Raw genomic sequence first — 26,386 nt, 5'->3', positions numbered from 1 at the left:
GAGAGTTATGTGTGCTTCAACTCTGAGCTCTGATGATTTTGGCATGAAGGCGTGAGGATTGTGTATTTGTCCATAATCACAGCCATTATTTCATAAACCAAAGTCATAACTGTCAGAGCTACAAGCATCTAAAGCATGAGTAAAGAAATTGTTTCAGTCCACTGTCCGCCTTGAATTCTATTCTGTTACTCGCTTGTATTCCTCAACTCCATAATGCAACTTTATTTTCAGTGGAATGTCCGTAGAAAAGTGGAAATTGGGATTTTCTGGGCAGTGTTGTGAAGGAAATCACTGTTTCTCACCAGTGCATAACGAGAAAAAAAGGACCACCACGGCTTTCACCTGCACTGGAGAGACTGAATACTATTTTTATCACCTGCATGAGCAGTCGAAAACAACAGTGAACTGAAATGAAGAAATACTTTAGCACAATGGACTGTGATAAAGCCCTGAAGTGGTATTCAGATGAATTTTCTTTGGTCATTTGAGAAGGTGATAATGTCAAGTATGTTGACTTCCTTGAAGTGGTCCACCTGCTAATCAGAGCGTGTGTGTGTGTGTGTGTGTGTGTGTGGGTGGGTGTGTGCGCCTGTAAAATATTCAGTGAGGGACACGGGACAAGATTGTGACAGAGGGAATGAGACTGAGACAAAGAGAGGGAGAGAGATTACACACAAGCAGCAGGAGTCTCTCAGAGGCTCAGTCAGCAAGGTTATGGAGGTTAGGAAGCTGATGTACCAACAAGGATTTTAAAAGCCAGTGTGCAGAGGCTGTTCGCAGAGAGCTGAGCTGCTGAATGGAGGCAGAGAGACCAGAGAAAGAGGAGGCGGCAGGGGGAGTCAGAGAGGGGCACAGAGAGAGAGGAAGTGAGAACAAGATATAGAATATTTGTTCTCATCCTAAACCCAGGTGAGGGCTTCACAACTGGCAGGTTACAAATCAATAGTTCAACCCACAGGCAAAAAAATCAAATGTAGAAACTTGTGAAGGATTGTGAGCATTAATATCACCTTTTTTTAAGAACTCCTGAGGTAATCTCTTTGCCATTTAGCAGCACTTTGGAACCCACGACATAGTGTCCATTGTGTTGCTATTGGATGGTCAGTTTTATCCTGCAACCACTGTTTCTTGTTGTTGAAACCTTTTGTCTGTTTCCATGATTTTTGAGACTTGTTTTTCTACCGATAATATGATTAATAAGTCAAGTACTGAATTCATTTGATGGTCGCGGTTAAACCAAGGTTTTGTCTTTCAATCATCTTTTTTCCTCGTAGCTCAACCTTTACAACCACGTTTCAGTATATTTGCTGTCCCTGGTCATTTTACATAGCCAGCTCCTGGGGGAGGAAGTGCTGACTAAGGGCATGTCTCTTGAATATTACATTTTTCCTCAGCAGCGAGGTGTTGAAACACTGCCCGAGCCTATCGCTCAAGCCTATAATGGGAACCGGAGACCAGCAGCTACAAACATAAATATCTGTGGATATAGTACTGTAAGACACAACCAGCAACAGATCAATACAGGGCAGTGTGGAGGAGAGAGAGGAAGGAAATGAAAGAGAGAGATGAGGGGCCATGGATACAAGGTCCTCAGATGGTAACAGTGGTGTTACCAGTATACTCCACCAGTACTACGCTCTATCTCAAGTGTGCAAACTGACTACAAAGGAAGGCACCACTTAAAGGTTGCTCAAGTAATCTATTTTCTCCCAACAAAGAATAGTTCTCCTGCCTTGTTTAAATGTGTGTATTACACATGATTGTATCCTTGAGTTTGTAACCTTGTGTTCTAAAATCAACAGCCTATTACTGTAGGTTGCTGCCTCATACCGTTTGTATTTCAACCAACCCAGCTGATTTAATATACTTGGCATGGTTACATGTACAGCACAGCTGTAGCTACTTGCAATATCATAACTGCCACACCGTGTTGTACTGGCAGCTAGGTTAAGACGTTGTGAGCTGCTGTTTATGGCCCTTTGCCCAAATTAGGACAACTCATCATTTCCAAATGGAAGAGTGTAGGAGACAGCTGCTCTAAAGCTGATCCCAAATCAGCATCTAAGACGGCTCCTCAGTCCCACAGACTATGCTAATTTCCAGACAGCAGGCTGTAAGAGAATGTGAGACGGACCTGCTTTAAGGCTGATCCCAAATCAGCATGATGGACAGCTTCTCATTCCCACAGACTGCAAAGTCTATGCTAATTTCCAAACAGCAGGCTGTAAGAGACTGTGAGGGAGTCTTGCTTCAAAGCTGATCCTGAATCAGCACCATGGACAATGCCTCATTTTCAAATGGGGGACCATCGGAGAGAGAGCTGCTTTTAAGCTGGTGCAAAATCAGAACCATGGACAGCTCCTCACTTCCAAACAGCAGACTGTGAGAAACTGTATGAAAGTCTGTCTGCAAAGCTGATCCCAAATCAGCACCACGGACAACTATAAAACAACTAACCATAAGACAGAGCTGTTTTAAAGCTGTTGCCAAATGAGTCAGAGAGACTGAAGGCCGGAGCTGCCTCAAAGCTGATTCCAAATCAGTGCTAATAGACAGCTCCTCGTTTCCAAATGAAGGACTGAGCTAAATGAAAGCTGATCCCATGTCAGCACCATGGACTGCATCAGTTAATCACACAACCTCCCTCCACCAAACAGAATTTCTTCTCTTATGATGGCATGGGAAGCCATCCACAGCACTGTAACAGTGACTTCTTCGCCACCCAAGTGTGCTTCCTCTTTTCACAGTTCTCAAATTCTCTTTTTAAGTCTCTGTTTAAAAATGACACAAAGAAAGTGAGTGCTTTATAATACATGTTTGTAGGGCAGGTGAGGTCAGTCTGAGAGAGCCTCAGTAAAATCTCTGTTTATAAAGCACATGCCAGTGGCTGGTTAGAGGACAAGTTATTGAAAAAATGCATAGATATATGTTAATGGAAGAAATAGAAAAACAGACAAATAAAATATATAAATGTAAGCATCAGTTTGGAAAAAAGGACCAAGAACTATTAGGATGTTTAGAACAAAAAGTTAAACAAAGCTTGCCAAGATTAAGAAATGAGCAATAATGTTTCCTTACAGCACAACACTACACACCAACTCCGTCACTTTTTTTAATTTATTTATTTAATAAAGATCTGTCTGTGCTGTGTGTCAAATTAGCTGGGGCTTGACTCATTGAAGGTTCACTCGAGCCATTGCAGGGCCATTTCAATTAAATTTAATTCAATCCAATAAACTTTATTTATCCCTGCAGGCAAGTTTTCATGGTGGATAAAAAATACATTAAACAACACACACACACATTATGAATATAAAGAGTTACCAATTCGCAAAACACCTCACCTTAACAGAGGCAGAATTCTAACTAACAGCTACCTACTCACTTAAGCTGAGAGAAAACTTACATTTAATTATTTTTAATCAAGTCTTAATACTGTACAAGCTCAATCAGCAGTAAACTTCAAGATTCTGAGGTAGATAAGACCGATCAGTCACACACTGGCAACAAAGGCAATTTAGCCCTTGAGAACATAAAAGCAGGGCTGCAATTATCAAGCATTAGTAAATACCTCAGATATCATGATAGATTAAAAGACAACAGTGAAGCTCACACAAAGTAGAGCAAAAGCAACCTAGAGCTTCAGTGCAGCTGTTCTGTCTCACCCTACTCTTTATCAGATTCTATCAGATCTATCTATAGTTGTACTGGAGTGTTTTCTTAGCTGTGTCAAAGTGAGCTGCAGGCCCTAGGTTAAAATCAACACACCTGCCAGACATACCCTTCTCACTTTCGAGAGATCAGAGAAGAGCAACCAGAGGCCCAAATCAATAGTGCAGCACCTGTGTTTTACTATGTGTATTTCAAGCCACTACCCTCTACTTGCAGTCACTTTCTCCAGTGTATTTAAACGTGGTGGTTCAGTGCATGGCAGTTCTGGGTTAAGACATGTTTTTCCTATCGGTATCTTTTCGCAAAAGAGACAGGTCTTCCTAAACGCAACTTTTCACTTCACACAACTGGCTGTGTCTGTTCCTCATTCACCTGTTTTTCATGATTTATATTTGCAATTCTAACAATCTATTGGCCTTTTTTTTTTTTTTCTCAAAACCTTCATAAAGCTCAACCTAAGATTTGCAAACCAACCACATGCTATGTTATGTCAATAAAAAAAACAAGTTAATTAGTTTATATCCCTGTCACATTTACGATAAACATAAAATTCTTATTTGTACTAACAAAGGAACACATATAAAACCTTTATTTATTGAGTGTTTTTATCAATAATTTTACTGCAACAATGACAAACAGAGCCAGTACAACACAACAAAGTGGTGACAGTTGTAATTCACAATCACTCAAGTGCTTTTAAATATCATAGAATTAACAGGGGCTGTGTAGTTTTACAGCCCAAAGGCAACAGACAGAGACTGAAAAATACACTTCATCATTTTTTAACTTGTTAAATCATCAAGATGTTAAACAAAGGATATAAATGCAAGGTATCCACACAGCAGTGATACTTTCATATGTGTGCCTGTGTAGTTATATGCAATGCTGTGATTTTTTCTTTCTCTTTTAATCCCACTTTAAAGTGAGATTTAGAACATTATCACCTATATATGAAAGAAAACACTGATGTACACAAATCAACACAACAATTCATATCAAGCAGCACTGTCCCAGTGCTGCAGGCGAGCCCAGTTATCTCACCATTTGACAGACATCTGAAGTTTATCAGCTCCTATCGCTCTGTTCATCTTCTGTAGCATGTGGGTAGAAAAGACTCTCAGATATCACTGAGACTCCCGTTGCCCACAGCTGGATCACAGTCCCCCAGCAGGGGTTGTAAAGCACCACGACTTGATAATCTGTGCTGATTTGATGTTATCTTCCTGCAGGCAGTAGGATCTCCTTCAAAGAAAACCCTGCCAGTTGAAACTATCTGCAGACTCTACGTCACTGCAGCTCTTTTACCCCATTCTTTTGCCTAAACAACACTGAAGCACAACATCACAGTTTGAAACCAAGAGAATCTGGGCAACAATCAAGAATTTGCATAGTCATCTTGAATATGAGGAGAAAAGTATGATTCTCCTCATCAGGCTTTAATATTAGTTTGCCACACACTGGTAGCTGCTCAATGCTAGGCAGTCCAGGAGACCTAAAAATAGTCTCTCATATTTACCACATTAATCTTTCTCTACACCCCTCAGAGACATTATACTGAGGGGTAAAATCCAGTTATTTTCCCAAAGAGAGTTTCTTTAGTCATATAGTATTACCAAGGCATTGCATTACATTGTGTATGTCTGCGTGAAGGGGAGGGCTTGTTTGCAACGCAAAGGAAATTTATTGCTCACTCGTCTATTTCACTGACGAGTTAGCATTCTTCAGAATGTGTGAGGAGGAAATATCCACATTTTGTGTTCATAACACAATTCTAGTGTAGATCCACAGCTCATAAATGGAGAAAGAGCAATATTCTACCACAATCTTATATCATTCTTGTGCATATTGTTAGGTATTTATATCGGAGAGACATATACTCTAAGTAGACTCATATTGAATTTCAGCTGCTCCTGGTTCTTCCATGTACTTCTATGTAAATACTGTGTTTTCACAGCAAGTTGGAAGGCTTTTTGCTAATTTTTGAACCCACGAGTAAACAGCAAAACTAAGCCTGAATGTGAAAGATGTTGATGTATTAATTCAAGAGTAACTGTTGAATATACTAAAAGGAGCACAGGTCAAGGCCTGTCAAGTACATCAGCTTATCTGAGACGCCATACAGTTTTATTTGTCTTTTAGATGAATTCCTCAAAAAATATTTTAGTAACTAATCAAGGCCTCAGCAATAAAAGTATTACAGTGTTAGTTAACCACTGAGGATCCATCCATGAAACTGGCTCAATCGATCTATTGATAGGTCAATTGACATAACATAACATAACATAAGATAACATAACATAAATCATATCAGAAATGTGTGTTTCCAAATGTGTGGGAGAGAAAATGAGGCTGTCATATTGTCTCTTATGGCTTGTGTCTGATGATGTGAGCGTATGAAGAGAAGCCAAGCGAGCAGTTGAAACTTGCATCCTGTTAGTTTTCTGAAATCTAATCTACAAAAGAAAATGATGGACGCTGCTCTGTGCTGCGGGTCTACAGGGTGTCGTGGTGGGAGGGTGGGGTGGTGCTCTGACCACCCAGGGCCTCAAGCTAACTAAACACAAGGGAAAGTGTCTAAACTGTCCTTTGTGTTTTTCAAGTGTAGACTATATAACTAAGCATAATAAGGAGTAACATATGAAACATTACATACAGCTTTGGCAATTTCCCCCAGTAGGCTGTAGCATTACCCTGAGTTATTCAGTCTATCATTGCTTTCATTCTGCATTTAATGCAACATTGTTTGAACTCTCAAGCAAGGACTCTTTGGGTTTGTTTGGAAAAATAGAAATTCTCCACTGTTTCTGGTTGCCAAGCAACATTGTTTTGCGTCCCTCAATAGCAGCCGGTGTTGTGTCTGACAGTTAATTCTGGCTTATTGTCAAAGTGTATCTGACCGCACTTAAGATCATCCAGCTTCGACTCTGATAACATTGACTGCACAGAAATACTAACATCAGAAGTAGTTCTAAAAGCCTCATGCTCTTCCTCTGCATTTGTCTCACCCTCTGTTTTAGATGTATTCATTCTTTAAATGTCATATCACAGCTACATCATAAAGGAAAAAAAAAAACATCCAAAACCTTGTCCTCCACTGTGGGTAATGTCAAGTAAGTTATCCTGGAGGAGGCAGAAATGATTAGCAAGTGCAAGTGTGAGGAAATTTGTTGCTCAAACTAAACAAAGCAAATCCTATAGTAGTCATATGGGGCTTATGTTATACGCGCTTATGTAATGTCTCTCATCCAATCAAAACTAATCGTGTGATGTATAAAATTCTGGCGAATCCTGTTCTGGCTAAAGACTTTTTCAACAGGGAGCCACTAAATTATGACAGCTAATTTACTGCTATTAGGGTAGTAGCCTAAAGCCATAATTATAATTTTGAATTTAGCGCTAAATAAATGGGTGGAGGAGCGGCTGATTTGTAGATGGATAGCTTAATATGTTGTGGGTTTTGAAGGACAATTAACCCTTCCCCTCTGACTTTAAAGTCCAATGTAAGAACAGGCTCCTCCTTGCTGACCGCTGTGGTGAGAGGGCCTCCGCTGCTTGTCTTACAGGGAAGCTGTTTAAAGTGACACAAGGTCACGGGGAGCTCTGACTGACGTGCAAGACTACTGCCTTTGTCACAGAGGGGTCTGTCTTGGCAGCACCTCCCTCTCTACGCACCTCAAACGTTCATCAGTCATTCACGAGTCCGACAGCCTGACACAAGCAGGCAACCTGATAGATTGACCAGTGGAGAGATGGAGAGATTTTTTTTAAATGTACCCAACTGACTAAACGGCCACACTGCACAGGGTGCTCCCATAACAAATACACAGAAGACAGAATTAGAGCAGTTTTTGTACATGCTGCTGTTCTTTAAAATGTTTTAGCTTTACCACTTTAAGTGAGGACATTACAGTTTACTGACCTTGAGTAAGATTAAAGGGTCAGCCACTTAATTCACAAAATGAAATTATAGTTTCCTGCTTAATGCCCTAAATGGAACTGAGTAAAATCTTTTTTCTTTTTTTTTTTTTTTGGCAAGTCTGAGTCTCCATTGCTGATACTTACACAGCACTCACAGCATTACGGAGCAACATGGAATTTTATTATTGTAAAGATAACTGATTGTTTCTATTTCTTCTGTTTTGTCTTTTCAGAAGCGACCCTTACATAAGGTAGTGCACAGATCTTGCTGTGAAAAGTTTTCATTGATAATTATAGTCTTTTCTACTGGCAGCGGTGAGGTCTATTAACAGCAAGGTCTACAGACTACCCTGCATACCAGGGACATTATTGTGTGATGAATCATTGCTGATTAGTTTTTTCAGTTTAATTCTTTGATGCTTTGAGAACAGCCTGTGAAAGATTCAAAGTAGGGTAATGTCAAAACCCTGCCAACATACTGAAACCATCTAGAACTAACATTCTAGAAACTTTCTCCCCTTTTTTTCAAAATGCACCAATGGCACAACAGTAATTTATCTCTTCAGTGAAGATCAATGCCTTCAACCACTTTTTTCTATCACAAACACTGAATATTCAGTACATCAGCATCAAATATTTTAATACATAATGTACAGTAAATATTTGAGCCTTTATGTGATGTTAAGGCGTTAAAGGCGTTGGCCACCTCTTATCTCTAAGAGTGAAATGTGGCATAAAAAGTCATTATACAAACTGAGCCATTACCTCCTTTTCCAAGGCTTTAGAACATTTGCATGAAATCACATATATGAGAGAGAAAATGATGGCAAGGCAGTTTTTACATTTCACTTCCAACGAGTCATGCTTCAGTATTATATGGCAATTACAGACATGGTTCACCTCTATTGGCTTAGCCATAAACTCTAATTCTCACAGAGTAGTGATAAATTTGATTTTCTGAAGCTTTAAGGGGAGCTTGGCTCCATAACATATTTAAATTTTTATGGGGTAAGAAAGGAAAATCAACTTCAAAAGCAGCAAAATTTCATACTGACCAGTGGACATTTTCTTTTCCAGCATGCAATTTATCAATTATGCGCAGCACAACAAACTTAACTAGTCAAATAAAAATCTGTATGCTACCATATAGGATGCACATATAACCGCTTGTGACCTGATGACAACACTGTAGGTTGTTTTGTATGCACAATAGCTAAAAGCTAAGTGTGCTATTAAAATTGTTTGTGGCACCATTACAGGCCTGTCTCTAAAACTGGCATGTTATGACATTAATGTTGATGGTGGCAATTTCGAATCTGCTGACTGTGTAGGATTTGAGGCAGATCAATACAGACTGCATGTATGTAAATGCAGTCATTAAATCTTTCTCCACTTAGGTGTCTGGGTTCAGGAAATATGCAACAACTATAATGAAAGAAACACGAGAGACAAAGAATTCCCACAAGTGAGGAAGGAAGAAAGTGTCCCTTTTTAGTTTCCAGGGGACAGTAGGTGTCGTTCTTTAATCCAGACATAAGCAATATTTTTGCATGACTCTGCAGAGGTGATTAAGTGAAGTTAAGCATATGACAACACCTGCCTCTGTTGAATGCAAATTTGCTGTTGTCCCACTCACACAATCCACACTAACAGCAAGAGCATGGTGTTGCATTATTACTAAGTAAGCCCTCATCTGTATGATCGAAACAGGCACAGAACGCATGAGCACATTTAATCAGAAAGCCGTGTAGTATCCCCGGAGCCTAAACATTAGTTACCTATGCAGCTCGCATAGTAATATTCCCATTCGGTTAATGGGTTTAACCTCAGGTACAGTACTTTCTACTCTGTTTCATGGTCTGATAGTCAGTGTTTGAAGTTAGAAAAAGTGAGGACACTTGCAGAAGTGGTAATGTTGACTACACTACACTATCGACCTCAATTATTTCCTCCACAGATAAGATATGAGATTATTCTACTCTTTTTTTAAACACAGTGCAGGAAATTAGAAGTGAAGCTGTTTTGGTCTCATAGACTTTGTTTATATTTCTCTGTATATTTTGGCATATTTCCTCTACACAAGCCTGGAACTGCTGTTTTTTTTTTTTTTGAGTGGTCAAATAAATGCAGTGAACATACACATAATACTCATGTCCTACTGTCACAGAATGACAATGACCAAGACCAACAATGAGCCCACTAACAAGTAAACATTGTTGCAGTGGGTGAAATGTGCCCTCATTAGAACAAATAGGAATAGTGTAGTTTGAGGGGAACCCACATACACTGTCCTGCTGCTGTAAATACTCACCACCACCAAATATGTGTATGTTTCAATCCCAACTAAAATAGTCCCCAACAAATCTGAGTTTTCTGAAAGTTGCAATGCCCAACTGCTTTTGGAAAAATACAGTGTGGTGCAAGCTCTGCCCTTTAATTAAAGTAGCCTTCTGCTAAAAATGAACTTGTTATCGAGTGATTACACCAGTGAAACAGCCACTGAGCTTCAGGTGATTCTGACAATACTGTGTAAGTTTATAAATATTTACTATGTTGGTCAGGGTTCATTTTGGACCGGGTGTTAGGTTTATAAAAACGGTCAGGCAGGGCTGGGTTTAGGGATAAATTAGCTAGCGGTTATATCATGGTGTGTAAAGTGAAAGCAAATGAGAAAATAAAAGCACTGCTGACTATATTTACAGTATTATCACCTGACAGTTGAGAACCTATACTGAACTTTCTAAACAGTGTTTTGAACACCCATTTCAGATTTCAGTGCTTGTCAGCTGAATAAATGAAGATTCAGAATTAAAGCCCAGAACATGCTGCCACTGTGCAATTTTGAAAACAGAGGACAGCTTCTGTGAAGGGTTCAGATGTTTTTTAAAGCAGACACTTTGTGCTTTGCCTGTGCCAGTCCACGGCTCTCCAGTCACTCTCAGCACCACTGCACCCTGAAGAACATACAAGCCTTTCATCTCCCTACACATCACAACTCCATGCTTGATCACCCCTTGTCTTTGTAAATAGAAGTTAGATAAAGACATTCATCTTGATCACGCACATAAATGGTTTACAGTACGCATGCATGCTCCCCCACAAACCCCCCACACAACAGCAAGGTGCAAAGCGGGTTTCTGTAGCAGAATGATATACACACTGTCTAAGTATTGTCTTTCATGAATACACAACATACATTATATCTTGAAGTATAAATTTTGCACCTGAATATTTATGTCTTTTTCCCCTCTGGCAGAAAGCATGCTTATCATACTTCCAAGAGAATTTATGTTAGAAAACTTCCCCTCATTGTGATGCCCACTGAAGAGAACATTTCTCAGGATAAACAACAGCCAGCCATCATCAAAGCAGACAGATTTCCGCACACATGTTGAAATCGCTGGGGAAAAGTGATGAAAATTCAGCATCTACATGCTCCGCAATGGTTATTAATTCCCTTTAGCCAGACTCATATTTTTCAAGAAAATTAATTCTGCTGACTGATTTGCTTTTGTAATAACCTAATAGTATGCCACTACCATGCTCACTCACCTGGAACTGATAGGAAGGAGAAAATATCGATTGAGAGAGGTCCACACTGTGTGGCAACAGATTTAATGGAGAGATTTAAATTTATTCTCATTTTTTTTATTCATACAAACTTCTCTATAATTAGAACTATAATAACAGAATTCTTTTAAATTGAAGAATAAACAACATCAGATGGATTTCTGAAACCCAGAACAAGGCATACAGCCTCAAAACAAGTCAAAACAATGTGCCAGTAAATTCAAGGTTAAGGAGGAACATAGTGTGGTTATGTCAAAAGGGCTTTTTGTTGAAATAATGGCACTGTTCTGAGGTTCTGATCTGAAGAAAAGCGCAATGATACAGCACTGGCCTTTTCAGGTGAGCTATGTGCGTGACATTTCTCTCCAGTGTTCTGTGTGTAGCCTGCTCAAAACATGATGCCCATACATTCTCAACAGAACTGGCATCGCACTATATTTTACTCAGTTTGCGAGATGGAGAGGACATTTTAAAAACAAGCACTTTCTGGTTTGTCATTCACACACGCCCACACACTCTGTTTGCTCCGGTCTCTACTCCGTCTGACAACGCTACATCTTTTGTCCGTTCTCTGAATAAAACCCCATGCATTAAAGAAAGTCGCAGGGCAGTTTATTTATTTATTTTGCAGACATTTGCTTGTTTTTTTTCAACAGCATATAATATGTCCCTGTCAGAGGTTCTTTTGTTTTTAGATCTTTTAAGAGGCCAAAAGGAGAGTGGGGGCTAGAGGGAGGAGCAGAGGCTGATGGAGAGGTGGCAGAAAAAGAGATGCATCGGCCTGGAATAAGCCAAGAGGAGGACGCATGCAGTGTTATGTGCTACTGTTTGGAGTGCATGTAATGCTGCCCTGTTGTATGTCATATTCTATGTACATATAGTGGGAAGTCTGTGCCATTCTGCAACTCAACAAAAACAGCCATGTGTTTTTTTACATCAAATATAGGCTGTATGGACAATACATATCACCCCATAGGTTTGCAAAGATGTTCTGAAGCTTGTATTTGTGTAATTGTAAATCCACTGTATGGTACCTCAGTAAAAAGTGTAAGTATGATTTGCCAAATGCCCATTCACCACCTCAATCACGGCACTTTTACTGTCAACCTCGCAACATAGGTGGTGCACTAAGTCACTGGTACTGAATGCTTGCACTGGACATGAAGAGTGAGGTGCAGATTCATCCAGTATGGACATAATTCCACAGCATACTGGGCTTTATCAGGTTAACCCTTTAACATCCGTAATTTAAATAAATGAAATAGACCTATGTCTGCATTTGAGTCCAGTTTCCTGTTCCCACTTACTCAGATCTTGCAACTATGGAGTTGGCAAACCCGACATTTTCTATGCTGACTAATGTGGCCACACTTTATACTGTTGGTCATCCAAAGCGTTCCTGTTTCTTTTTTTTTTTTTAAACAAAAAAAAAAAATAGTGCACGTTATCACAAGCCTTACTCTTTCTTCTTTCCCTTATTGACTTATTGAAGGGGATGACTCCCCAAACTGTGTTTGTCAAACACTAGATCACATACACAGCAGCAACACAGGTGCTGTAGCTACATCTAATTGTAAAACAGACGCTACAGGGTGACTAAGACCTTGCCCCCCCCCCACTCAGAATGTCAACAGAACATGTGTACGCCTTCAGTTGTCTTTATTACACTCCAGCTGCCTTACATGGTTTTACCCTTCACGGATCTTTGACTCTGAACAGGAAGAGTCTTTTAAGTGCTTTGCCCTCAACTCTAATGTCTACGTTGTGTTTGCACCTAAAACACTTCACCCCACAATCAGAGATGGTTTCTCGGTGCACATCAAGCCAAAAAGCTTCCCCAGTAATAAAACAGCAGAGTTTTATATTGTAAAGTTTTATATCAGAGGTCATTTAAGGTGAGTGTTGAGCATTTTTGTAATAAAATACAAATAAATTGTTCTCTGAAGCGACAGAGAAAGCACAGGAGCTGGTTAACAATAACATTAGTTTTTTGTTTTTTTTTTTTGGTTTTTAGTTTTTTTGTTTAGTTATTTTATTTTATTTTTTTTTTCGGAAAACACCCAGCACTGCAGAATTATGCACACATACAGGATCAACAAAAATAGTTTTGGTACTGCTAGCTTCGGGAGCTGTGCAGTTGATGTTTTTTAGAGTTCAGCAGTTAGTGGGTATCTAGAGGGCAGATTTACAACTCTTTCTTTTGATTTAGCATTTGAGTTATTTCTAAGTTCTCAAGTCCTGTGCATGCACAACGCACACACACACACACGCACACACACACACACACCCCTGACATTATCAGGCCTACACAGAGAAATGTGTTTACTCCCAAAACTCCACTACACTCGCTTCCTCAGCTCAAATATTTAGGCTGAGAGTCTCAAATTCTTTCCCTTAAATTGAAGTAATTGGTTGGTGTTTGAATTCGAATTTCATCGGCAGTAGATTGCTCTGCTGTGCAGTGTATAGATTTACAAAGGGATAGTGTGTGCGCACATACATACATGTGTCCAGCTTTATTAGTATTCTATCAGTAGAGCCATATGAACGTGTCATCTCTCTTTTCAAGTCACCCCACCATCTCTTCTCTGCTGCTCTCTCCCCTTTCTATGCAAAGGTCTTGAGTGTGCCCTGTGGGCAGCTATTAATGAGGAACTATGTGGCGAGTCTTATTAAACCTTAATGACAGGCAGGCACCTGCCTGGATGTCAACACGAGTTGGGCTCAGCCAATCATCGACACAGAGAATCTCTAATCCACAGTGTGGAAAAAAAGGTCCCCTGTCAGGATGGATCCCTCTGTGATCTTCCATCTGAGGTTCGCTGTGCAATTTAAAAGTCATATAAAATGTTCAGGTTAGCAAACACATGCTGTTGTCAAGTTTACCCTCTTGGATGAGCACTGTCTGATGCACAGATGGAGAGCAGAGTCACAGATTGCACAAAGGGATATAATGAATGGATTTAATAGGATCTTAGATTTGACAAAGCCGTATGCAGCTGATTCAACAGCAGAGAAAAGAAGAGCTGGACAGCACTTTGAAGACAGCCATAGGCCACTGCAGGTGAGAAATACTGTAGAGCACCAAACTCACTACATTTTGCTTCAGGAAGACTTGACCTTGTGTCACTCATGTTTAACCTCTTCATGAAGCAAATCCAGGTGAGTCTGATGCATATACTCCTAAATATTTCTCACCTGCAGTATCCTGTGGCCTGGCAAACCTTCCTCCTCTAGAGCCGAACTAGACCTTAAACTGCAGAGGAATTCAAGCTCCTCTGCCCAGTTTGTCTTCTAATCCTTGATGGGACAGATTCTGCAATAGAATTGAAGTGAACCCTTTCTTCTGTGTTTAGTTTGTCGCTGAATGTGGCCGACATCATATAATCTAATCTCACCCGGCTCCTGCTGTACCGTCATACCTCTTCCTCCATTCTCCCCCTGGTCCCCGTGTCTGACCGATGATGTATGCCCAACGTCAGGTTGTAAACTCTGACCTATTAGCGGTGATGAATGGTCACAAAGCCCTCTGTCTCCCCCTGTTTGCTGCAGCTGAGGTGTGCTGCTGCTCAGTTACTTCAGAGTGTGTGTGTGCTGTTCAGTGAGAGGCAAACAGAGAGAGGGTTTCAACCTAAACATGCAATTCATTCATACAAAGACCTTTAAGGGTGAAAATTTCAGATGGGAAGTGGGTTGAAAACCAATGTGATGCAGTTTCAAGGGGCTGCGAGTGGGACTTTTAGACTAATTTTAACACATACTAAAAAAAAACAAAAAAAAAAAACATGACTTCCAAACATATTTTGCTCACTTATTTTCCTTATGTTGGTATGCTATATGTTTTAGCAGTGGACTGTACTTTCATCTCAAGAAAACTACAGGAGAGTGACCTAGTTTACCTTGTTTGATTTCTTGAATTTGACAATCAATGGAGCACAAAGTTTGTTTCGCACCTTACAAACAAAAAGGACAATCTAAAGTGCTTTACATCAGAAATACAAATGCAGAAAAACAACATCTAAGTGTTATAGTGCAGTTCACAGAGCAGACACAAACAGGCCTAAATTTAATTTAAAAAAAAAAAAAAAAAAAAAAGCACTAGCAGAGAGAAAAGTTTTAGTCTTGTTTTATCAGACTTGGAGCAGATGTCAGATATAGTTTGTTGTGAGATGAGGTCCATGGAAACTAAAAGATGCTTTACTAGGTTTGTTTCAACAGCTGGAACACTGGGCAAACCAGCACAGGGCAATTTGAGTGATCTGAGCAGTCGACACAGATTAAAGATTTATAGATATTTTGGCTCTTTGCCATTTATTAAAGGAGCAATAGTCACTAAAACCATATGTAGCCAATGCACTGGTGTGATGACTCCATTCTGCTTTCTCTAAAGACAGTGCAACCTGCTAAAAAAATTGCCTGGAAAATATTTCTTATGTCTTTACTTTTAATTTGACAATAGGCTTATTCTTGATGTGTTTCTTCTTGATGGAATTATCCTGGCCGCAGGGTTCAAAGCAGTATTTTATGTGTTAGTCAGGTGGTTACAATTGCATATCTGAGGGCTTTTTTCATCAAAATGGGTCTTTCTATACACAGAAAGACTCTTTTTAAGACTCAGCAGAAGACTACACTCTGCTTCAAATGCCAGATGGCCAAGAGGATTGTCCCTGTCTAGGGTTCCTGCATATGGGAGATTCATGCAAGGTCTCCACACCACAGCAGGAGTGAAGAGACCTGGCATGACTCTGTGCATGCCCAGAGATAGATGAACCGGAATAAAAGCTGTCATGTTGGGATATTACACCCCTGAGGTTGTTTGTCAGATGGCCAGGTATATTTCCAAGAGCCTCAGGGTGTTTAGGTTTGCCCTGGCCAATCCAGGGTATAACTCAGATTAGCACCCTGAGAAGAGTGGAGCAGGGCAGGGCTGTGCAGACCTGAGAACAGGAGGGGTATCTCTCCAAAGATCAGTGGAGGCTTTGAAGAATTTTCTTCAGGAGTCTTTTTCACCCAAGTGTGTGTGTGTGTGTGTGTGTGTGTGTGTGTGTGAGTGTGTGTGTGTGTGTGAGTGTGTGTTTTGACATAGTAACAATTAACAGCATTTAAAAAAATGCACCCTAATTAAATAATAGCTGTTCTCTCTTTCAGCAGCGTTTACTGTGCCAGGGGCCTGCCCTGTCGTCCACCTCCACTAACATCAACAAATACGTTTAATGCAGTGATTTTTTAAATTGTTTCACATGACATAAACCCTTGAAACCTTGAGACCGGTGTCTATTATGTTGAGATGATTAAGAATAACAATTCATCAATCAAATCGTTTGGCCACACGCTGTGCCTTTTTGTTATGCCAACTCAGAGGTACAGGATGTGGCCAAATTTGTTCACTAATCCCATGGAAGGGACTAAACCGTGGGTTACTTGGCACAATCACAAAACAATTTCTTACCCTCCTCAGGTTAGACCCTGAATGTAGCAGCATTAACTCTTGTGTTACCAACAGCTGATACCAGACATTTTATTTGTTTTTATTGTTATTGTAATATTTTCTGTGCAACTGAGCGCAAATTAAACAGGGTCTAATAGCTCCAATTTGACATTGAGACAAAACTGCAAAATGGCAAAAAAAACAGAACAAAACATTATACTGTACAGTGAAACATGTTCAAATGCATTTAGATATATATATCTAGAACACAATAAATCATTGGTAAAGGAATTACTGACTTTGACAAATCAGTGTAAATTACTGTACATTTTGAAAGATGTAATCTGGGGGAGTTGCACAGTAGCTCTAAAAGTAACCACCACCTAATCCTGTGTGTGTGTGTGTGTTTGTGTAGTATATGTGTGTGTGTGCCAATCACAGCAAATCCACAGCTCAAACAGTTATTAATCTTTTTGACCTTGAATGTGGTATGAAAATGTACGGTATGATCTAAAGTCATACCAGTGGGACCCAACCTAACATCTTGCCCCAGTCCCAGTTGACCAACCAGTGACTTAACTTACATCGTTATACTGTGAGAGCAGGCATGATCAATATGTGAGCAGTGAGTGATACATTGCTGCCGATATTCATACGTGTGGGCTGTAACACTGTCCTGCCACATCATATTTCAGAGGGGGATAAAAACAAGACTGAGATTTGTAGTTAGTATCTGCTGTCATGACAACCTCAGGGGGCATTTTGACAGGGGCACATGCAATGATACATCTGTGACCTTTCTGTTTCTCAGATAAAAATGAATGAATGTCGCATCCTACACAGACATGATACAAAGAAATAGCACAAGACAAACTGCCCATCTCATCTATTAACCTATATTTGGTTATGTAAGATTCCTAAACTGGGGACAAAATGCAGCCATGGCCACAAAATGAAACTTGTCAAGACTATTTTGTTGAACTCTCCTTCTAAATATCTTATGGATCAATTTCACTAAATTGAACTTACAGTCCAATACAAAAACATTTTAGGTCTACCATTAATTCATTTTGAAAACAACACTGCAGACAGGATCAAATTCATTTTCCCTATTATAGTTATTTGAACAGAGACACTGTACATTGTGTGCAAGGATATAAAAAATAAAGAACAAATCTAGAAAAGAAAAGAAGTTATAGCTACTGCATTCAAATATTAACGAGAAACATTTTTTTCACCTTAGTCATCGTCTCTGTATGTCTCCTCTTAAAGCAATTATATTTTCCTTTGCTTTTTTGTTAGTATGGCTCAGACAAGAGATTCTTCTCTTCATCTTTGGAGCCACTTGGCATGCATCAGGTCAGGAATATGGAATATGGTTGCACGTGGAACAGGGTCGAAAATGGCCCATCTCAGTATCTCCCACTTCAAACTGCAGAATCGGACTTTCCTAAAGGTCTTTTTTTAACTCAGAAGCAGTTGTATTTCAGTGAGTCACCCAGCACATTGCACACCTTATCTCTCCCCCTACCTATTCACGGACACAATTCACACAATACACCCTCCTCCAGTCTACATGACATATATTATGTTCCATTCTAGGTGGCTTATAAAGCAATGAATTGTTTAACTCAACGTGTCAGAGTGCTACAAGAGGGTATGGCTGGATTCCATTCCCACACCAACAACCACAGCAGGCCAGGTAGCCAACGTGTATTGTGTTTGTGTGTGACTGTTTCCAACTCTATGCTGTGTATAGATCAGTCAGCGCCAGTTAATAAGCTACTGCCAGCAGAAGACAGGACACATGAATCTCTAGCCAGGTGAAAATCTGAAGAATCACAGGTGAGATGGAGAGATGTTTTCCTTTGGTGATGTCTGGTGCATAGAGCAAGGATGGATGAATGAATGGATGGATGGATAGATAGACAGACTGACTACTGGGCGGGGCTTTTGACTCAGACTAGACCACCAAAACCCATCTGGAGACAAACCACTACATACAGGTCATGTCACACTTTACAAGAATCATGCAGTACATGAGATTAAAGGAACTATAATGATTTGTAGAGTAATACATGAAATACAAACACATGGATATAAATTATAGAATCTACAAAAGCAAGGTAGCTATTTTCTAAAATGACCATACAACCCTTCAAGTTAGTACAGAGAGTGTGAGATCAGATTTCAGATTGGACGGTACAGCAGTAAATACAGCAGGAGACTCATTAAAATTTTGTGTAGCAGCCCATTGGGAAAAGTCCCAGTTCTGCCAATGATGATGCTGTGATTGCACCTAGATTACAGTAAATGAATAATGAAATATTATTTGTATTGTATATCTTTGACATTCGATCTAAATTGCATCTAGATAAAATCTGAGTAATGATCTGGGTGGACATGAATAGTAGAAATAGAACAGGAGTGATTAATGTTGGAAAATACAAATATGGACTAATAATAATAAAATAAGACAATGATTTCATAAGTTTACAGTGCATTCTAATTACTCTGCTGAAGTTTGTGAGCCTATTTGTTTCTGAAAATCTGCAAACTGGAAGGGTCATGCTGCTTTGATTACTAGCAGTTCCTGTTTCCATTGTACAGACAACAATGACCTGAGTTAATTTGAAACTGAAGAAAAAGTGTAAATATGATAATGATGAGCAAGATCAGAAGTTTAAAGGAGTATGTTTTGTTTTGTCTAGGATCTCTTAACTGTTTTCCCCTGATTATAGTGTGCTTGATTTGTGTGTTTTTATTTGACTGAATTATGACTCTGAGAAGAAATGCTGTGGCATTTGTGACAAAATGTTTCAATCAGATCAGAAGGAGAAGAAAATATCACTGTAACAGTTGGAACTAAAGAATGACCTAAGCCTGGTAAACAGTACTGAAATACCATAAATAGCACCTCTCCTCCTCTTCTATAATGGAGCCTATTAAACTTGGGCCTCTATTAAATTATTCATAGGTCCTGCGAGAAGCCATAGGCTACTCCATCAGTCAGCCATCCCATACTAGATTAGTCTGTTGAATTTAAATACATCACACTGTGGTGTGGCCTTTCATCAGTCAGGTGTCTAATAGTGGCTATGTTTAATTACAGCTATGGCAAGTAACCCCCTGCCACAGTGTCATGAGGTGCAGGTTACGGGACTTAGCCATGTTACTAGTTAAATGTCAACTCGAAATTCATTTATATCTGCAACACTCCGATATATGCTATTCTAGGCTCCAGGTACTACATATGAACAAAACAAGCCTATGATTAAAGGAGCTTGACACTCGTCCCAGTGGATGCTGAGTTAAGAGTTTTTTTCTTTCTCTCGCCCCAAAGGGGTTTATCATGATAAAATAAATCTGACACAGGGATGAAAAAAATGATACTACTTCTAGACTGTTTCTTGGTTGAGAGCAGCGACTTCCTGGACTCTCCAGTGGCTGACTGTAAATGATGGTGATGAGAAGACTCCAGGAATACACTGTGCCCAGCCAAGAAATCACACTTGCATTTCTGCAAAGCACCCCCAAATTGTTATTTTTACACTTTGGTTTTTGTAGGAATTAAACAAACAAGATGTAACATGCTAATGAGTAAGCTTTAAAAGTGCAAATAGGTTGCCTTTTAGAAAGAGCAAGCCTAGCTCTTTCTCACTCTTTCTAATCATTGTGCTAAGCCGAACTAGCTGGCTGCTGGCTGTAGCTTTAGCGTGTATGAGAGAGGTATCGATCCTCTTATCTCAGCAAAAAGGAAAACAATAATATTTCTCTAAATGTCAAACAATTCTTCTAACATGGCCTGACAAGAAATTTCAATCTGCTATATATTTAAGTGTTGTCAAGAACTGATTTTTGAGTTTGTATTTGCTATTTTGAAAAGTTAATAAAATTTCAAAGAGAAAAGAACAAATTCGCAATCACAACAAATAGCAAGTGTTTCGGTCTGTTAAGCCATTAATCTGCCTGATAAGTTGCATCACTGAAATAGCTCTTGGGAGTGAATCCATTTTTCTCTACTGCACTCTCAACAGTAACAAAAAAAAAAAAACTGTCAGTCACTTAGCAAACTCACTGGACCCAATCATAATAATTGTTGGCAATTATTTTAATGTTCCAATGGTGGAGAGAGTGAAAGAGAGAGAGGGACAGGCCCTGAAGCCTTTTGACAGATTTTCTTTGAAAAGCCAGCGTAGGTGGTTTGTATTGTTCAATGCTTAGTTCAATGTGCTTTAATTAACCACAGTATAACTGCATCATACAAATCTTTGTTCAAAGTCTTACCCTTTAAAATATCAGGTTGGCGTTGTGAACACCAGCTATGTTCAGTGCCCCCCTTGAATTACTTTGTCATGCATGATAAAAATGACATACAACATAATACAAGATAAAATAATATGATGCTTCAAAGCTGCATAGCTTTATGTATAAGCTACAAACCTCTAAACCTGAAGCACATATCATGTTTGTCAAAACTGAAAAAAAAAATCATTATCTTGCACAAGTGCAGCTGTGACATGTAGAAAGATGTAACATTAAAAGGTAAATTTCACATTTTCATATATCCTTTTAATGAATAAAATGTTCAATCTAGATGGAAAATTTGCAATATTACTATTTATTCCATAAAGTATAAATAAACACTGAAGCAGCCTTGTGTGCTCCAAATGAGTTCAAACATATCGCACGGCTGTTCAAAATAGAATTTGGACTTTCTGAAAGGTTTAGCCCAAGGGGATCTGGCTCATAACATTTTTGGCCACCACAGCCACCCATAAATGTAATACTATGTGTGTATAAGGACGCGAGATGGTGCATTATATCATTCATGTGGAAAATACATGTTTTTGTGCTTTTGTTGTCAGACAGCACCACATAGAGTCATGCACTGCTGTCTGGACTAAAACGGGGAGCTGCACTTAAGTAGTCAAGTTTTCTCCAACATGGCCACAAACAGCATGACAGCATCATAACACATGCTGAAACATATAACAAATTACAGAAATAGTGTAATTAATGTAGTGAAAACAAGCTCCAGAAACTATAACTGCATTAGTTACCTGTTATATAGCAAGCAATACAAGATGGTTGAATGGATTTTTCTCCTCTTTCTTTAAACAGAAAATAGATTTTTATGTTTGGCTGCAGAGTATATGAGAGTTTCTTCTATCCACTCAGAATCAAATTTAGCTGTGTCAGGGCATCACATACAATTTTGAGATGTGAAGATCAATAACCTATTGTGGAATTCAAGATGCAACAAGTTTCTCTGTCATATAGGCTGGACGGATTAGGGAAAATGCAACACTGTCACCACATTGTCACTTTTACCAGGTGGAGGAAAAAGATGTAGAAACGGCAGTTTGTAATATTATTAAATTCTGTTCCCAATGAAGTAGCCTACTACTATGAAGAGAATCTCGTACCGCAGAGGAATATATTAAGTTAACATTTTGCAGCAAGTACAACATCAAAAATAATATACATTGGTATGTTCTAAAACCATGACCAGAGTTTTCTCTATATATTAAAATATGCTATCAAGCATATACATGTATTCTAAAATATATCAACTGTGCATGAAAATGCCGCAAGGACTGGTACAACACAAATCAAAAGACAGTCCAGGGTAGTTCATGCAGACAGTGCTGACAGGCACCCCGCCAGCTGGGGATAACTGGGCATAAATCATTGCACAATCTGAATATGTGAGTCTGAAGGTGCTCTGTAGCTGCACCACAGCACTGGGCGGGACATGTTATCTCAAATGGAGTTCAGTTTCGTCCTCATGCTCCTCTCCAATAGTGCTAAAGCACAGCCTCACAGCAGAGCCAACCCTTTTTCACAGTTTTTTTTTGTTCATCCCTGCCTGCACCACTTTATTGTCAATCCCCAAGCACTCCTTTCCAAAACTACTGTGCTGACCACCACTTATTCCAAGAGCATGTAGTCTGTCGCGCATGTACACCAGTCTGGTTTAATGTTGATGTCCAATTCTACTGCAAGTCTACTTGTAGGTCAAATCTTCCTCATTCCTCTCATTCTTTTATCCTACAACAAGGGAGACAGGGGAGTGCTAGCAGAAAACATGTCTAAGGTTACATTAACAATCAAGTGAACAAAAAAGGTGACACTACTTTTTTCTTAGGCAACAATGGATTGTCCCAGAGACAAAGTATGGCCTGTCTGTGAGGCAACTTCAAATCCAGGACAGCATGGCTTTGGGAAAAGAGACTAGATGTCGGAGGAAAAGAGAAACCCATAACCACCTGGGTTTTGGTGACCTATTCAGTGCATTAAGATGAGTGACCTTTCACGGTAAGTGCTCATCAGACTCAAGTTGGAGCCAATTATTATGCATACTTAATTTTCACTTTTCATGCTCTCCATCCACATTCTGCTTATAAGCTGTACAATACAATTAAGGTTCATCAATATACCTTTTACCTGTTCTCTCTAAAACAAAAATCTGAAACATATCTAGCATCAAACATTGCTCTCTTGTGGTAAGCACTGTTCTGAATATGCTTCAGGTGATACAAAATGAACAGACAGATGGGAAGAAAATGCAAATAACCATATTCAGCCATCTCAGTGTAATTAAAAAAAAAAACACAGGATAATAAAGGACAAGAATGTGTGATGGTCCAGCACCAATACTCCTAATAATGGTGGTGCACTGACCTGCCTATTGACAAGGGGATTCAGGGGTGAAGGGAACTGAGCAATAAACCCTACTATCATTGGGCACAAGAGGTGGGTGGGAATGTGTATGTTGGCTTGACGATAAGATCTTCCACCAAGCAATTGGAAGTTTGTATGACCATATCTCCACCTTTAGGAGTAACAGATGAGGTCGCACTGCTTTAACCTACACGTTACCTAAGTTTATCTTTCACAAGACAGTCCTATCAGTAATTTTAAGCATGCCTAGCCAAACGGTAGGGAAGCTATTAGTTGGGGAAACACCAACACATAATTATTTACCAAGACAATTACCCTCCAAAAGCAGTGTGTGTGTGTGTATGTGTGTGTGTGTCAGACACCAGGTCACACAAAGACTCAGTAAGAAAACTCAGAAAATAGGAAAGGTGGAGAAGCACAGCTTTTAAAAGAGAGTGAGAGCCAATGAGGCCACGCTGTTGTCTAATGCAAAACCATTGGTCTTTTATCTGGGTCTCAATTATTCAACAAGAAAGCAGCCTCTCCCTCCGAGAAGAGAGTAGATATTGGACTCTACATTACCTTTCGACAGGGGAATAGTGGGACTGCAGTACATTCCACCTGAGAGGCTGTTCTGGGACCAGGCACCGGCTGTGCCCCTAATGACATCATCCATTTCTCGGGCCTCCTGGAACACGATTATGGTGATTTACAATTTATTTACATCTGTTGTTGTGCTGAATTCCTTTGTACTCGGTTCAGCTGTTCAGAGCTCTGTGATCCACTTCTCTGGGTGAGCCAACAGTGACTCAGTGAAGACCACATCAAAATGTGTTTGGTACAGTTGAACATTATCTAATCACATACAGATCCACATGTGTCAACCCACCCCCCCCATCTGTACTGTACACATATGTACTCTATAAGGGATAAATACATTATTGAAGCACGCATCACATCTCCCACTGTAAATGATCTACACTACAGCAAAGAAGTTAATGTGAACTAGGAAAATTCAATTAAATAAATTGAGTCAGACAGATGTTACATGTATCATCCTTCTGTGAATGCAATATGATCTGCAATACGATGAAAGCAGATAATTCTGCAGTTGAGTGTAAATAATGATGTAGACACTAAACTTACTAAACATAGTATTTGCAACAAATAATACATTTCCAAATATTACATTTACAGCGTGACTACCACATATGATGCACGTGCTAAAGGTAGGGGATTTGGGCGATCACTAACAAAATTAGAATTGGATCATGGTTTGAAACAATATTGCTTTTACGCCTATTTGATTTGGTTGAAACAAACTCTGATGCACTTGCTTGGTTATGTTGGATCATACGAGCTGGTGTTAAGTCAATTAAACTGGTGCAGACTAAACAACTGGAACAAGAGCATCTGAGAGCATTTTCAAACCTACAGTATGTTTGCTCTGGTCTGAATTAGTGGACGCCTTGGTAAAGCTGTTAATGTTTTCCCTTCGGTTTGGTTTCTTTTAACAGGAAAAAAAAATCAAATAAACAAACCAAATGAATCATTAAACTCATGTGAGAAGCTGTGTCTGGGGCAGGAGTTCTGGTAGGAATTCAGACACTAATCATGTGGCAGTGAACTGTGAAGGAAGTGACAGCTGGGATTTTTCCTGATCAATCAAACAGTGAAATGGAGGTAAAACAGAGGTGCGATGTGCCTGTACCTTACTTCCTTTTTTTCATTCTCTTTCTACCTGTTCATCATTATTCTCAAATTGAGGCTGAATTGGAGTCTCTGCTGATAACGTTCATAACCATTTATTTCTCCGTGAGCTCTTTGTGACACCAGAGGACATAATTATGCACATAAGGTGCAGTGAAGTGCAGCATGACTTCATGTCGTGCCGAAATTTGATTTTCCCGCGAGGGTCCATGCTGCACAATTGATGAACAATGACAGTCACCAAAAACTGTCCAAACAATGAATTCCCTGTCAGTCTGTATGACTTCATGCTTACAGCTCTTGGTTTATTTGTAAAAAGAAAGTGTGAACACAAATCAGATCAGACCACAAACTAGAAGGCAGCAACGTGTGAAAGCGACCTTGCACACCTATGGCCAATTTATTTTCAATTTAGATTTTTCTTGTTCGACTCAGTCAGTAAATATGACCTATCCTGTCACCAACAGAGCTGTATGTTTGATGACGCTGGCACAGCACCGTCAATCGGACTTAGTCACACCTTAACTTGGTATCTGTGTATCAACACACAAAGGGATTCAACTATGAACACACATGAAACATCTGACTGACTATAATTACTAACTTACATTCAAATTGACGGCAGATGGCCAATTTTCTAAGACTCCTCTCCGGTAGGCAATTTCAATATACTGGATTGCACATTACATTATATGAGGTCTGGCTGCAGGAGGGATTATTTATGCCATGTTGTTGCCAGATGTTAAATTCACCTTGGTTGACCTTTGCTGTACAGATGACACACCTCATGAACTGAGTGCTGAGTAAAATAAAACATGCCTATATTCACATCCCTCACACACACACACACACACAGAGTACTTGTAATCACACTGTATGCACATACACACATATCACTAAGGCTGCCAACATAATCTAGTCCATCTCCGCTATCTGTAATATATTGCAATAGCGTGAGTGATGAGCGCAGGGAGAACCTGACTATGACTGGTGCAGAACCAATTTAAATTTTCAGATTGCCAGGAAGGGCTTCATGAAGGGAGGAAGGGACAGTGAGGCTACATGCTACAAGGGCGCTTTATCAATGAATACAGACTTCATTTGAGTATGAACCTCATTCTGTGGACTGAAGTCCCCTCCCTTATCGCCTGGCCTGGAACAAACCGGTGAAACGGGCATGATGACTATGCATTTGATGACTACACAACACTGTTGTTCGTGGCAAGCACTGGTGGGGGGTGGGGTGGGGGGTACAAAGATCGAGGCTCATTTCGTTTTCTCCAGACACTCCAAAGAACTGAGACATAAATGTAATACACCTGCAATGAATGCTGCCACACAGGTGTTGAGTTAGATATTATCAGAAGTACAATAGAGAAGTCACACTGAAAAACTTGGCTTATTGTATCAGCATTTAAATAA

The 26,386-nt window shown here is 39.6% G+C and overlaps 1 protein-coding gene across 11 annotated transcripts in view; it reads right to left on the bottom strand.

Annotated features, from left to right (window-relative positions):
- LOC139630484 (cadherin-22) overlaps positions 1-26,386 on the bottom strand; it is a 220,045-nt gene that overhangs the window by 145,702 nt on the left and 47,957 nt on the right. For 2 of the 11 annotated variants that reach the window (XM_071493972.1, XM_071493979.1), the window contains one exon: positions 23,837-23,942. The exons of the other annotated variants lie outside the window; for them this stretch is intronic. The gene's annotated coding sequence lies outside the window, so the exon portion shown is untranslated. The remainder of the gene's footprint in view (positions 1-23,836; positions 23,943-26,386) is intronic. 11 annotated transcript variants of the gene reach the window in all.

Source organism: Trachinotus anak, unplaced genomic scaffold, assembly GCF_046630095.1.
Source record: "Trachinotus anak isolate AG129_WGS33_773 ecotype Australia unplaced genomic scaffold, CSIRO_AGI_Tana_v1 ptg000013l, whole genome shotgun sequence".
Taxonomy (NCBI): Eukaryota; Metazoa; Chordata; class Actinopteri; order Carangiformes; family Carangidae; genus Trachinotus; species Trachinotus anak.
Note: the sequence above shows the minus strand (reverse complement) of the source record. Positions and strands in the feature narration are given on the sequence as shown.